At 34.7% G+C, this 15874-nt stretch overlaps 1 protein-coding gene across 4 annotated transcripts in view; it reads right to left on the bottom strand.

The window, feature by feature from the left end:
* The window catches only part of LOC145978911 (potassium voltage-gated channel protein eag-like), a 420913-nt gene that overhangs the window by 223456 nt on the left and 181583 nt on the right, over positions 1 to 15874 (bottom strand). The window lies entirely within an intron of this gene.

Below are 15874 nucleotides of genomic sequence, written 5' to 3'. Positions count from 1 at the left end.
AGCAATATTATCTGGTTACTCTTAATAGAAGACAGAAGCTCTGTGTGATTAGATAGCAGATTTTAGATATAATATGAGTGCAAGTAATATCAAATAGTCTTACCCCAGTCGAATTAAATATCGTAACAATTGGCATATAATTTCTGCTTGTATGACATAGGGGAGATCCTAATTAAAATAACATATTCAGATTCTCACTAAACAATGAATACAATTTATTGTCCCATCATAATCATTTTATTTTTTAGACTGTTTAGTACTGATCCAAAAATGCTTCAATTTTGGTAACTTTCAAGCTGCACTGCCGCATGTACAACCAAATTAAATGGGAAAAGCCCTCACTAAACACCTCATAGAATTATCAAGCTTTTTAAACTGTGAGAAGTGAACGAATTCATGTTTTGTATTATTCGTTTCTATCTAGAACGGTTTGGTTTGATTTAGTTTATTTTAGTTCGCGTTTTGTGCCTCTTGGCTAATTTGCGAAGATGGGGATGAGTGATGAAATGATGAAATTGATGAATGCACATTCACAAACAACCAAGCCTGAGCGGGATTCGAACCTTGGACCCTTGGCGTCGCAGCGCGATATGCTAATCACTCGGCCACAGAGTCCGGCTCTCTCTATCTAGAACGGTAAATAGAATGAAGAGTGTATATATGAAATAATTATTGTCGATGGAGTTTAATTGTTTATATAATTTTCGCTTTCGGATATGTTATAATCATCCCAATGTAAACTTAGGCTTGTGAATGTCAGTAAAATTTTCTGTTTTATTATGCTTTATAGAGACCCGGGTTCGATTCCAGAAATTAATGATAACAGGCGGGAATATTCACTCATGGATCGACTCTAAGGTTCACCCAGTCTGTACGGAGCGTGGTATTGATTACATCACCTCCATAGACTGTGAATACGTGGGTCCCTACATTGCAACTGATATTTTACACTGAATATATAGTTCGAAGGATGAGCAGGCTTTTACACAAATTAAAAATTGAATTTCACGTCCTCAGCGCTCAACTGGGTTTACATAATATTATACAGTAAATTGGTAACGTACGTTGCAAAAATTTAAAAAGAGCATAAATTAACCTTCCTAAAGCATTACTTCTCTTTAAATAATCCGATACAAACCCAGTTGTATTTCTTCAACACAAGGCATTTTAATCAAAACTTCCTACAAAATAAACAACTTTAAAAATATTGAAATTGATACAGCGTTCTTAATCTCAATGGCTCGCTGTTAATTTATAAAGTTATATAAACTATAATATAAATTTAAATGTCTAATATAAAGAAAGTGAATAGTTGTTAATTTTGAGTGTAGAATGACTGTCACAACCTCCAGATCCCCAATATGCATTTACGGAATGTTGCAACGTGGAGGAGAAGTGTCACCTGTATTATATTGGTACTACTAGTTCCAATTTCACTATTGACAGATGATATCCCTTGACTTTGTGTGTACTCTAAAATGTTCTTCTGCCACTATATATTCTTTTCTTAAAGAAATACTGGACATGAATGTCAGTATCGTCGTCATCGGAGAACGAGAAACTCTACTTCAGCAGAAGAATTTTGCTTTGAAGTTCCAAGAACTGATCCAAGGGGTTCTGAACCTAACTTGAGGAATTATATATCAAGCTGCCAGTTGCAAATCTGTTGGAAAACCCTGAAGACTGTTCCGGAAATCTCCTGACAGCTTTCGCGTCTGCGTTCGACATGCATCCCACCTCGAGGTGACGTATGGCCTCCTTAACTTTAGCTCTGCGGTCCCTGACTCGCAAAAAAAAATGGATGTTTCCTTCAAAAGTTTCACCAGCTCTGCATCCCTTCCTATGTTCTGAGGTAAAACCGCTGTATCTCTTCAAAATTCACTGCGCATTTTTAGTTCTGAAACCGTCCCTACGCCAATGCAGTCTATTTCATGATTTATGCTAAAACAGTTATGTACTTTAGTGAAGTAAACAGTTTTTTAATCAACACTAGTTTAGCATTAGATTTAGCAGCATTTCCGTTATCTTAGTCTTTCTTTTTAAACGATATTGTTTATTTGCCTTACGTTTTAAATATTAGTTCAGATATTACTCGTAAATGAAAACTTAAAAGTCAAGTTTTACTAACATTTTTATTTTATTTTTATTATACTTGGTATTAATCAAAGAATAAACATTTAGATAACTATCCATTAAAACCTTTCTGGGTTCACCTATATAGCAAATACTGTCGTTTGTCCAAGTTCAGTTATTGATGTCTGTGGTGGCTCTACTGACATTAAAGACTTTATTGAGATAACACCATGGCAACATGGATTGAAAGCGGTGCATATTATGCAAAAGCCCTACATTATTTTAATGTACGTGAGAAGTTCACAACGAAATCTCGGAGAAAATGTTATCTTACGGAAAAGCAATAATTCACTTTTATCTTCAAGAAGAATTGTAAGAAGATATTTATGTCGCTATGTAAATAGGCGATCAATATGGATGCAGAGAGTGACAATGTTTTTTTCAATGTGCACTAAAACTGAAACAGCACTGAAAAGTGCAAGCTATTCAGTAAAAGACAATAACGTCCACATTAAGAAGGAAGAAAATGATGTAGGTGGTCTTCAAGATAGATAACCGTTTATCAAGAGCATGTCTCGAAATGGAAATTTCAGAAGATTGAATTTCGTCAACATGGTGCTGTCTTTTTTGTCACTAAGTACTACAACGACGAGATTAACGACTATGAAATGACATGCTGTATCAAAATTAATAATTGTTAATATTAAAGTATTTATCCAAAGGTCAAATAATGCAAAATATATTGGACAAGAGGATTCTGGACTTTTCTTCTTTATAACAATTTAAATAGGCGAAGATCGTGAATGGTTGTCAACTCGCTCGAAAGGGGACAATGTTTGAATTAAATGTACATAGCATCAAATCTTTGTGTTAATAAGACTTATTATTTTGTGTGTGAACAAGAGGTGGATTTTATGTTTGACTTACTTAAAATTTGACTGTGGGGTAAATCGGGACAAAGAAGAAAGGACGATAGAAAAACACTGAAAAAGGAAATTTCAATACAAAAGGAAATACTGCAGACAGTGTGCTCGTTGCAGTTCTAACTCTCCGTACTTGTCTCCAACTTAAGCAACATAGACGCTGTTATAGCCTGCTAAACCCTCCCTCGCAGCAACAACACCTTTCCTTGTATAGGGGAAGCTTATATGAATCCCATAAAATGTATTATTAAAGAATATTAACAATTTAGTTCACATTGAAAAGCAAAAGGTAGTGAAATATTTTTACAAAAATAAATAAACAATCCAAAACGATTAGTTGTCATTTGTGAAGAGACGGAACGGGAAGGATCCAGATAATTAACGAACTGAAACGACGTTCCGGTCCGCTCCGGTCCATTTCGAGCCCTGATTAAGAGCTTTGAAACGATATCAACAAAACCCCTAGACTAACCTCGAGCATACTCAGAGTTGAGATATCACACACACTATTAGATCAACATTAAATACATTTTATGAAATGAAGTGTATCTGTCAACGTCACTGCATTGATAGAACTATCAGAAGCATTGAAGAAAGAATATGTAAACATTTAAAAGGAATTTTAAAAATAAGTTCAGAATCAGGTCTCTCAAATAGCAAGACATTGGAACATATCGTCAAAAGCATTATTATATTACACAATATTAATATTATATTCCAATGTTTTCTTTTAAAAACCTTTAGATATCCTCCAAAAACTATGAAACATAAGATTGCAAAGTGAATCTTTGGCCAAAAGTCGCCATCTAAATGATGGTAGATGCTTGTTGAAATCGATACAGTTTTTTTTTCTTCTTCCAAATGTCACTGAATTATTTTGACTTTGTACAAGAATTGAATTGCTATGTCGGGGTGTTGGGGTTGATCTCTGAAGATACCCTAATCTCAGCCCCCTTCAACACAGTTCACCCTATGCCTCCCTGATAGTGTAGTGGTAACGTCGTTTCATTGTAATGAAGGGGTTCCGGTTCGATAACCTTTAGGAGAACATAGTTGTTCGGATCCCACTTTAAACTGTATGTTCAGTCCCGATTATCCTTTTTGTGCATAAAGTGGACTTGAAAACAATCTCTAACAAACATATCACACCCTGGAATGCATTTTTACAGGTTGATGAGTCCCCTTTGATTACAAGGCGCCGACGTTATCTTTTAAATGCAGCAAGTTTCAGCAAAATAAGACTATAGGAGGATTATTAATTATCTATCGATTTAATTTCAATAAGGATATTTTAATCTTTATATTTTAATAATTTTTTTAATAATTTCTCATTTGATACAAATAAATAAAACATAAATCTGAATCAAAAAGGTCTTTATTGTACCGACAATGGAGTTGTTTAAATACCAACGTCATAGTCTATTGTTGAGTCAGTATCCAAGGCAACAGGGGGTGATTAGACAGAAATAATATTAAGATTCAGGAGAATATGCTAAGTTTATAGAAGAGACTATTTTTTAAAAAAAAGATTGTTTAATCGAGATTGTGTTGGTGCTGTGTATGACAGTAGTGATATTGTATTGCTGTGAGTGTTCATAGCGATAAGGCTTCCAAAAACCTTGGGCATAAGGTAAGATAGTACGGTTTCATTTTTGACATGTCCTGAGAAGTTTCAATGTTTAAGACTGTGTAATTTTAAGGAGAGTCTCATAACTCTACCGCGAAAGGAGACTGGACAGGTTACCACGACGTAGTAGCCTTGATTCCGAAAGGAACGTTACAAATTGTTCTATCTATAATTCAATATCTATAAATACCAATATTCTTTATCTAGAAAATGTGACATGATGGGCCAATTTTGTGAATTGCATTGAATTTACACTGTCGAATTAGTATAGAGCGCTTATTTCTATCTCTGTTACAGAAGAAAGTTTAAATTTGCTTCCCAGCGAAATTAATACTTTGTTAATATCCAATGAAATTTGGCAGTAAATACAGTTTGATTAGCAAATGACGACACAGCTTTAAATATATATTTACATTGAAAAACAAAAACCCGCTTCAAACACATTCTCTAAGTACAAAAATGTGTTAGCACTAATTGTTACTACTGCTTATTATTATTATTATTATTACAATGGTGTAAAGAGGAATTTAAGAACAGATTCCAATGGTTAATATGGTCTGAAAAATATTCCTCATTTTCTGTGAACCAGGGGCGGTGATTAGCGGAGGGGCGTGGGGTAGACATATGCCATCCCCAACTTTTTGCCACTCTTGCACCCGGACTATGCTAAACATTATCTACCAGTGGAAAGTCAAGTGTCCTTGAACTCCTAGTTTTGGAACCCAATCGCCGCCACTGCTGTGAACTATAGCTAACATTCAAAATGGAAATATATGCGTCATAGTAAAATATCAGTAACGTACGTATACGTATTCACTTGCACAGTGGGATCCATGAGTATTACCGTGCAAACTTTTCATCATCATCTTCGTGCACTCTGTTTGACCCAATAAGAGTTTCAAAAATTAAAGAAAACTCAAAACCAGCTGTTGACAACTTCTGCACCAGCATACATAAAGATCAATCGCTTAAAAACACATAGGATGTAAGAGAAAAATTAATGAAAATGGTCATGGACAATTTGCACGGTAATACTCATGAATCCCACTGTACATATGTTTTTAATGTCTTCAATTATTATTATTATAGATAGAAACATATTTTCAAGAGGCGGGTCTCTGTGGTGTAGTGCCTAATCACGCTACAATTTGCAGTCCTTGTCTCGAATCATTTTTCATCAATTCCTCATTTATCTTCCGTATTAACATAGAGAGAGAGAGAGAGAAAAGGTATGTAAAAATAGTCAAGCTAGAAATAGAACCTAAAAGGAAACGACGGTTTCTGAATATAACTCCAGAGCATTTCCCAAATTTAAATATGGGAGATGATGTAATGTTCATTGAACATTCAAAAGGTTATGTCTTCCTCCAGAACCACGTTTATTTTCGGCTTGCGACCACTATTGAGAATTTATAGCTGTGTCGTGAGCTCTGGAAAACAGTCTTTTATGCGAACCAACCTCACGTTGGATTTGAATCAAGCTGTTGAATGGTCGGAAGAAGCCATTGCCACCGTTCCCAAAGGTTTTACCAAGCTGGAATCAGAATGGATGGCGTGCTTCACTTCTGCATAAGGACCTTTCCTATGTTATCGTTTGGGGCATTTCCCCTTCATGCTACTTTCACTGTAAAGAGGAATTTCCGAAATGGATAAAGAACCATGAAAACCAAATGGAATCTAAGAATCGATATTGTGAAGGTAGTTTGTCCTTCGTTCTGCATTTGGATTCATTTTGATCTAGAAAGGTCTAATACAGTTTGTAAAATGTATTTTAATTTGTAAATGTAAAATACCAAACGGGCATAGCAATATCCTATAGAACAGGTGGGAAAAATCAAATGTGGAAATACCTAATGTATGCGAAGCGCCATTTCATTATGTCGATAGCACATTGGATACCCATTCAGGTTACATTTTCATACCTTGTAACACAAGTTGGTTAAAATTGAGTACAGTTATTATCTAATAAAGGGGTGAATGTCCTCAGATATCAATTCCGACACATACGTTTAACGGGCCTCCCCGGTGGCGCAGTGGTAGCGTCGTCGCCTTGTAATTAAGGTATCCTGGGTTCGATAAACTGTGGAGGTACATAGTGGCTTGCATCCCACTTTAAACTGTAGGTGCAGTCCCGATTAGCCTTACTGTGCATAAAGTGGACTTAAAACTCCAAATCAATCAACATGCGTTTAGTCATAATTACTTTACTGCGTGTTTTCAAATTCAATGTGGATCAAATAGAACTCAAGTAAAACAATTTTTCTGGTTTTAGCCATTTACGTCACCTCTTTACATAAATCGCGACAATAAGGATGAATTAGATGAACGATAGGACAAGTACAACGACATTCGCATTTCCTACACAGCATTCGAGCCTTGGATCTCTGGTTTTGTCGTGTGATACGTTAACTATTTGCTACAAAGGCGACTCACGTACGACCCATCCTCGATATATTCATTTAGTGTAATTTCGTGAAGACGGATGCAAACTCTACACTGTAGTTTGTTATTGAAAATTAGAAATTACAAAGAAAATTACAACATTCAACTTAAAAATTATACGAATTACTTATGGATTGGATTGGATTGATTTGTTGTTTCAAGTCCACTTTATGCACAATAAGGCTAATCGGGACTGTACCCACAGTTTAAAGTGGGATCCGAACCACCATATGCCTCCACCGGGAATCGAACCCGGGGCCCCTTGATTACAAGGCGACGACGCTACCACTGTGCCATCGGGGAGGCCCTTATGAATTATAATTATTTTGGATAGTATCGTTTTGATTACTAGGGTCATTATTTTTAGTTTTCTTGCTAAACAGGAAACTAATAACTATGTTATGTAAAGTTTGCTAGCAGAAAATGTCAAACTAATACTATTGTCATATGTTACCTAAATTCACTCAATTCTTTACTGTTAATCACAAACAAATTAAAGTGTAAATGTTTATTACAATACGTTATGTTTCAAAAACTGTTATGTACACGTATATGCTGATTTCTTTTAGTTCAAGAGAACATTTTAAAATATTGTTTTTTATAACTAATTGAACAATCTATTTATATTTTATGATCAAAATTTAAAATAATATGTATAAGAAATCTCCAAAACCGAAGTATTTAAATTACCAAATCCTATGAAACTAAATAGGATGTGATAATATAATCGATTGATTACTTTATTTTCCTCGTAAATATTGTTCCTTTTCCTTCACCTTTTTAGTGTTTTAAAAAAAGATTTCTGACGAGTTCGAATAATTTTGATAAATCTTGAATTATATATCAATTTACATTTGTGGATATATTATATAGTGTAACTTTAAGAGAATTTAGTACCCCGTATTTGGTGTTTCATGGCCATCTCTCTCTCGTGCACATTAAATGCTATTGACTTTCTAAGCCAATAGAACCTTCTCTACAAGGAAAAAGTATTCGATTGGAAAGTAATGGGTAAACCAGTTTGACAGATATTGGAATTTTCCGGTTGATGTGTGAAGACGTATCTAATATCTGGCTTTTCTGATATCTTGATCGATCTAACTTTTTTGGAAACTCCAGACAAAAGTTCTACAGCTCGTATAAAATTTACTTCTTTATTGCTCACTCGGTTGTAAGTGGTTCCCATTTGACATTTAGTCTGGATCCAGTAATAACAACGACAAAACAATTAACCGATACGATTTATTTTCCAAACCTGCAATCTAACATAAATATACTGTTCTTAAAATTAATGCATATGAATATCAATGGAAACTTATAAATTCCATCTGTACGTTGGATGAATGATTCCCAATCTCGTAGAAGGTTATACATAAGAATCTTTTACAGTAAGATAATTAAATATTTTGAAATGTTAGTAACTTGCTTCGTTATCTCTTAAATGAACCATATTTCTCTCTATGCTAGGGAATCAGAATATTCATGAAATTTAAGAGCAGTTTCGATTTTCGATATCAATTGAAGACTGAAGGGCAGAGGCTGTCCTTCAGTCCGAATCTAATAACACACAGAATAAAGGCAATATTAACCTCATTAGGAATTAACAAGCTGTTCTCTAGTTTCCCCGATATTTCGTATCCTGCATTTGGATGAGTATATACGTACGGTAGTCCCCATGCTGCTTTCAGTATGTTGCAAATGATGTTATTTTTGTTTCTTTTTGCATCATATTTTTAGATATGATGAAGTTATAGGACGGAACAAGGGAGAAGAACAATTTTAAACCCGGTATTTTTACAATACCGCTCGTAGTATATCTAAATGTAACAAAATATTCATTATTGAAGAAGGAAATATGTATCAAAACTACAAGTAACTTAGTGAAATTTCAAGTTAGATATTTATTTTCTTCCTCCATGTTTGCTAGTATGCTATGATAGAATGGTACGTTAAGTACTACTACAAATCGTATGTCCTGTTTTTTTCATTTCTAAATATACATATTAGCAAGTTGTATATTCATGATTTTTCTTACATTTAAATTGCGTTTTGATTAGCATGTAAAACGTCACATTAATAACTGTATTAAGTAAATATTTGTTCATTAATGTAATGCAGAGAGGTTCTTCTAGTTTATAATTAGATTTTGCTATGTTTCTATTCGTATCTGCTTAACAGATTTATATATTCGACTCAATCCGTATGGATATTCATGACATATTTGTATACTTGGAGATTTAGAGATGATTGTCTCACAATATAGGCTATTATACAATGTAAAGAACATTTTGTTTCATGATCGAGATTTTGATTGTGTTACAACGCAAGATCGAAGTTAAGCATGATGATAGAAGGGTTAATGGTGATAACAGAAAGAACGATTTAAGAGCGCTCATAACGGGAGATAATTGTCTTACGATTTATGCGTGTTCATTATAATTCTGATAACAAATGCCACAATTTGGTAGAAACGATTGAAGGATAACGAATAGTTACGGAAATAATAAGTTAATAGTTTTTTAAAAGGGCTAGTGCTTATTGGCATATGAATACTAATAAAACCAAGGCACGATTTGATTCTTGTTCAATTCAGGGAACCAATAACGAAGGGCACGATTTATTAGCTGTCACTTAAAGCTGAGTGAGAATAACAGGAGGCAGAGTTTAAGCGTGTGCCGATTTAAACCTAAGTAATGACAACAGAAGAGACTATTTAACAGCACTGCTTGAAGGCAAGATTTAGCAGCATTATACTGATAATAGAAGGAACGTTTAGGATATTTCATTTAGGGCTACTTGCCGAAAGCAGAAACTCAATTTACGTGTGTTGGCTAAAGATACTGGATTTTGTTGACATTTCATCTTTTAACTGGTGCAACGTAGACATTGCTAACTAGTACAGAAATCCTGAACACCCTCCTCAGGTTGAAAAATGTAATTTGTTTGGATCATTTTTTGGTCATTTTTTACCATTTTTTATTTTTGTCATTTTTTCAAAAATTTGCGTAATTTTTAGGTCATTTTTTAAACTTTTGCGTCTTTTTAGGTATTTTTTTTTTTAAAAAAATTGTGTCATTGCATGCTGAAACATAAGAAGTTCAACTATTTCTGTTTTGTCTGAATGTTATCTTGCGGTACTTACTCTGTGTTTAACTGCCAGCGCAACAAAGCCTGTCTGAAAATTGCGAAATGCAACATTGTCGAGTTTCTCATTCACAGTCCGTACAACATACCAAGGTGAAGAAGCAATTGTTAAATTGCTTGTCTTGAAATATATATATATACTATTTTCAATAAGCAGATTAAGTTTTGTACGATTTTTTGGGTCATTTTTCAAAGATTTTAGGTCATTTTACAGGATTTTTGTTGTCATTTTAAAGGTCATTTTTCAAAGATTTTTAGGTAATAGGATTTTTGCGGTAATAACAAATGTACCGATATTGAAGAATAAATACTGTGGAAGGCACAATTAAATAGTTATGACATAAATATGGATATCTTAAACGGATATCACGATTTAATAATCCTGATTTATATCTGATACTAACAACGGAAAGCTTGATTTAAGAGTTGTCATTTAAGGCCAAGAACCCATAACTTAATCACAATTTAAAGCGTTTTCCTCTAAGAATGCCTTTCTATGATGGAAAAACCACCTCACGGAAAGTTCCTGCAGCTTTTGGGCTATTTCACATTTTAAAGGTGCCTGAAAATATTGAAATTGACGGTACTAAAGTCACACTCTTTTTCTGCGTATGGGATTCATCACTTTAATGTTGAGCTCCTGGCTAATGGTGTATCCTGTTAGTTCGAGGGTGATTTATATTCCAGTCTGACCCTAAACGTGGGTAATATATTAGCCCGTTCTTCTCAAACACCATTATAGCGGGGGATCTGTTCACCTTTGCCAGACGCACTGTATCATTCTATTGAGAGACTGGAATGCTTCTGTTATATAGGCTACTTCTAGAGCAGGCGGTAAATGAAAGAGTAAAGTTGGCAGGGAAGAAGTTCGAACCCTTTAGTTGTTGGACACAGCCTATGAAACATTAATGGAAAATCATTTCTAAGACAAACAAAAGCATATGTCGTAAAGTTTCATCTGTCTCTGTAGCTCAGGACGCCTAATGGTTGTCTCTGGAACATCTCGTATGCTAGACTCCGCAGTAAGATACGTCGTTTAACAACAGTCGAAACGTGTCACTCACGCATCACACCACGTCTTGTTTTGAGTTTCAGTTTTAAGTCCATTTTACGCACAAATAGGCTAATCAGGACTGGACCTACAGTTTATAGTGGAGTCCGAACTACTGTGTGCCTCCACTTGGTATGGAACCCGGGACCCCTTGATTACAAGGCGAGTGTGTCTTTCAACTGAGGCCGGAAAAGAGACAAATATTGGGTAACCCATATTGATCAATTTTGCATACATTTTTAACATGGTAGGCGAGTTTGCTGACAAACAAAGATATAAATCATGCGTTATACTTTTCTGGTGTAATGTCATATCATTGGAGTATTTGGTGCGCGAAGGTATTAAGCTTTCTCGTGTCGATTGATCAACAATACGGGGACCTTTACTCCATATTGAAAAATAATATTGATTTTCCCATTGCCACAACAATGAGTGTCAATTCTAGTTTTATTGGTATTATGTGATAAACATGTCAGTGTTTGGAATAATACATTGAATATTTCTTCGGCTTTAACTGCTTCCATCTATATCGTGTTAGTAACTTGTCCGTTACATGCTTTCTATTGATGAATAATTGGTAAAAAAATGGTTCAGTAAATTTCCTTTACGTGTAGAAATAAATGATTAATACGAAGAACATAAGGAAGGTGTATAATGTGAGTAATAATGTTCTTAAAATTCAGTGCGTTGATACCAATTATTATCTTTATTTATCCATTAAATCACCAATCAGTAATATTCAAATTAGAATTAAATTTTTTAGAAGTTATAAACTTGCTGTTATCATTACGGCATTTATTATAATCGGAAACAAATGTAAGACACTTGTTGCCTTATTTAGGTGTATAGTGAATGCAGTAATGATTTTAGATGTTTATAAATTCAATGTGAACACGAAAATTGTTATTTCATTATGTAACAGCCACAAAGAAATGTTCTGATCAACTTTGCTAACTTCGTTTTACTTGTTACAGGGTGGCTAACGTCTAAGAAACAGTCATTAATTGGAATTGAAGTTAAGGTAAGTAATTTTTAGTCTATTCATTGTAATTACTGAAGAAAGAGTACTGACTAGTTTTGCAGTTTGTTACACTGTCCATCTTTATCATTCTCTTGGCACTTCGTTGTGTCGTTCTTTACTATCAGGTACATACCAAAAGAAGTTATACTACAATGTAAATAGATTACTCCAAAAAGTGTCTCCATAGAACAACTCTCCGGGGACTAGAACCTGTCTAGGCTAACTATAGGAAATACTGTAGAAACAATATTAGAGTCTATAGCATTAAAGAAGTAAGCTTTTTAAAATAGTGTTATCTCTAGCCTTTAGTGTAATAATAATAATAATAATAATCAGGACTTTTACAGTTCTGAAAGTTCAAACTTCAAGAAATAGTCCCGGTGTTGCAGTTCTTTGTTCCAGTGGGGGACCTAGGACATAGGTCAATTACAATTCTGAACTACACGTGTGTCTATAAATAAGAAAAATGTTTGTTAAATCTTAAGATTATGTCTTTGCATACAGCAAAGATATGCTTTCGTCGATATCTGTATTTAATTATTTCCAATGGGTTATTTTGTGCCTCTATCTTCTGTCGCTGAATTCAATGCGACAAGATTTATCTGTAATAATTAAGGTTGGTGTGTGTAATGAAAAAGATTTGATATTTATCCAAAAATTTTCATTATTTGCAAGAATCTATAAGGATACATTTGTTTTCTTTAATATGATTAATACGAAGATGCAAGTTTTCGACCAAAAACAGAGTTGTCTCGCACTATTTTGCACTGGACAATGTCTACAAGAAACACTTAATTTTTAAAAAAATCGGGAGTTATAACCATTGTGTTAGAAGAAGTGCACGGGAAATGTTTCCTACTTGCACTGTTGTGTTCCGCAATTGTTCGAGACTAAAATAGACTCGGGGGGAGGCAAGTGACGGATTGCACTGAAGGGGGCTGGCTGGGGTTTTAATGTAGTGGTTGAACAAGGAAACCCATGAGGTTAGAACCCATTAACAACTGGACCAGAACTTTCCGGACTTTGTCGCGTGCAGCTTCTAAGCTACTTTGCATTCTTGTTGCTTCTCTTTCCTGCGTCATAGCCCCATCTTCGTACGAATGTAAACGGAGAGGGACTAACATTGGAAATTTGCAAGACTATTCTGAAATCATGTAACTTCTGTGTTCCAAAACATGTATAGATTCCCTCATATTTGCTGATTCCAAAAGACACTTTAAACTTAATTTTACATTTAAATCTGTATTTTCTTATTATTATTCCTCTTTCAGGCCAGGGTAACGAAAGCCCGTTCTGCAGCCACAAAAATTGATCACTCCTTCGGCTGTAGGGTCTTCTTAAATTTATTTTTTCGCTTAGGCCTGTAGTTTAATAATTTTCGAGGCAAAAGGCTTGCATCCTCAGAACATGTCGATTTCTCTTTAACTGATATGTTTTTACATATCTTCCACCATTGCTTCGACCTTCCATTTATTTCGGATTTCTTCATTTCTAATTTTGTCTCGTAAGGTCACTACAGACCACAAAGCTCATTTGAAAACAAATGTATTCTAGTTTTATCATGTTGACAAAGAGTAGGTTTTGAACTTGTATTATGGTACCTAATTGTACTCCTCATTTATTATCTTTTATAAATTGTTTACCTTGCTCAATGATATTTTGTTAATGGGAAAATTAAAATGTATTTATTTATTTAGAAACTTGACACTTACAGGCAAATGCCCATTTATAGTGTTGTACGTGTAATGATAATTACCGCATAAACATATAATCAATACATAAATCTGTGATTACATGCTTGTAATGGATATGTACTATGCTTTTAAAGGTGTGCAAGTATATAAAGATTCCTGAAGAACAAGAAGGTTACATATATTTACAACTTGTTTTAATTGTATAAGCGTAGATAGGGACTACGTAGGTGTGATGGTGAAAACATGTTGTAATATAGTATTTTGCGCATCTGTGAAGTAGGTCTGGAGTTTGTATTTTTTTATTTTTTTGTTATTTTGAAGTTATTTTTGTCTACCGTGCGTCTTGATTTTGTTATATGGTTGAAATTTTTGAATGGAAACAGCGTCTGCAGATTTTGTTTGGACTCTGGAAATTTTGATTAAGTCTTTACGCGGCCTTGCCTTAGTGACTGGGACATAAAAATGAATTTTCGAAAAGTTAGACGAAGAAATGATATGTATAAAGTGAAGTAGAACGAAGAAAACATTGGCAACAAACAGTAAGAAATATTTCATGTTCATAAAAGATGGCCTCTAGACCGAAGTCTTGTCGGATCAGAAGCAAAGATAATAGCCTGTATACAATGAGCCAGCAGATTCTATTGTTAGGTTATTTTACACAGCTTGTATAGTCACGGACACTTATCGATTGTAATGATCTCGTTGAAGGTCAATGGTGTTGCTACAACCCAGAAGTGTCCGTTACTGTACCTCTTGGGTTAATCGCGACGATGAGGATGAATAATAAACTGATGGAATGAACTTAATGATACATCCAATCCTGACCAGTATTCGAACTCGGACCTTTTAGTTTCGTAGCACGTTACGCTGACCACTACGCCACGGAAGGTGGTCTTACCCAGTACACGTATATGGAATTAATGCAGGAAAGCGGCAATAGTGAGAAGAGGAAGTTCTTATATTCTCTGTGGATCGTTTTCTATATCATTCTGTATTTTATATTTATGACCTTCAGGCCAGTTTTCCATTGTTTCGCATGTAGGCTAAGGAGGTCAGCTTGCCCATGGATGCAGAGTGTCAGGTATTAATTCTGTGAATGTCTCTTCTTCTGGTAAAACAAGACTAAAGTTAGTTTGAATTGAGCTGCATATCATTATACTCCTGGACAGGATATGACTGCCTTCGTCCCCCACTCTACACATCGACAAAAAGGCTAGCTCGGAGTTGCCAAAACTATTGCCACCTTCCCTCCATTAAAGGAGACATGAGCTGACGTTCCCTTGCCCTTTCCCGCCCTTTGTTCTTTATCAACCTCCAGAGATATGCCGTTATGGGTTGCAGATACGCAACCAAAAAAAAAAAAGACAAAATGTGACAACGCATTCGATTGTCGTCATGCTCTGACACATCTGGTAAACAACTACGGAAACACAAACAGCATGGCAGAAATTTTGTCAGAAGCATCAGAGTTGTATAGAACTTGACGAAATCAAAATACAAGTAAATTTCTCTAATGTTACTAGTTCAAAATGTACATTCCCCTCCCTGTAATGTTATTTTGTAGTAAAATCTGGAAGAAATTATATTTTATGTCATTGCATTCTGAGCTAACTTGGAAGTGGATTTGATTGATTGATAGTGAGTTTTAACCAAATCAATCTTTTGAAGTGAATACTATTTATGGATTTTATTTGTAAATTTTCAAGTAATCCGTTTTTAACCGTAGCGTGTGGATATATGGGAAAATGCAAGGCCATGCATAGAAAGAAGTTCAAATGCCATAGATTTGTAAACGTGCTACATTCAAAGGAAAGAGAAGCTGTAAGATCAAAATTCTACTTGGAAACAAATATAAAAAGTTGAAGGTACGGCTTAAGAGTGAGAAAGGCAAGGCGTAAT

The sequence above is a fragment of the Lepisma saccharinum genome, chromosome 25 (assembly GCF_977018435.1).
Source record: "Lepisma saccharinum chromosome 25, izLepSacc3.1, whole genome shotgun sequence".
In the NCBI taxonomy this organism is placed as follows: Eukaryota; Metazoa; Arthropoda; class Insecta; order Zygentoma; family Lepismatidae; genus Lepisma; species Lepisma saccharinum.
The sequence above is the reverse complement of the archived record's forward strand: the minus strand, read 5'-3'. Positions and strand labels throughout refer to the sequence as shown.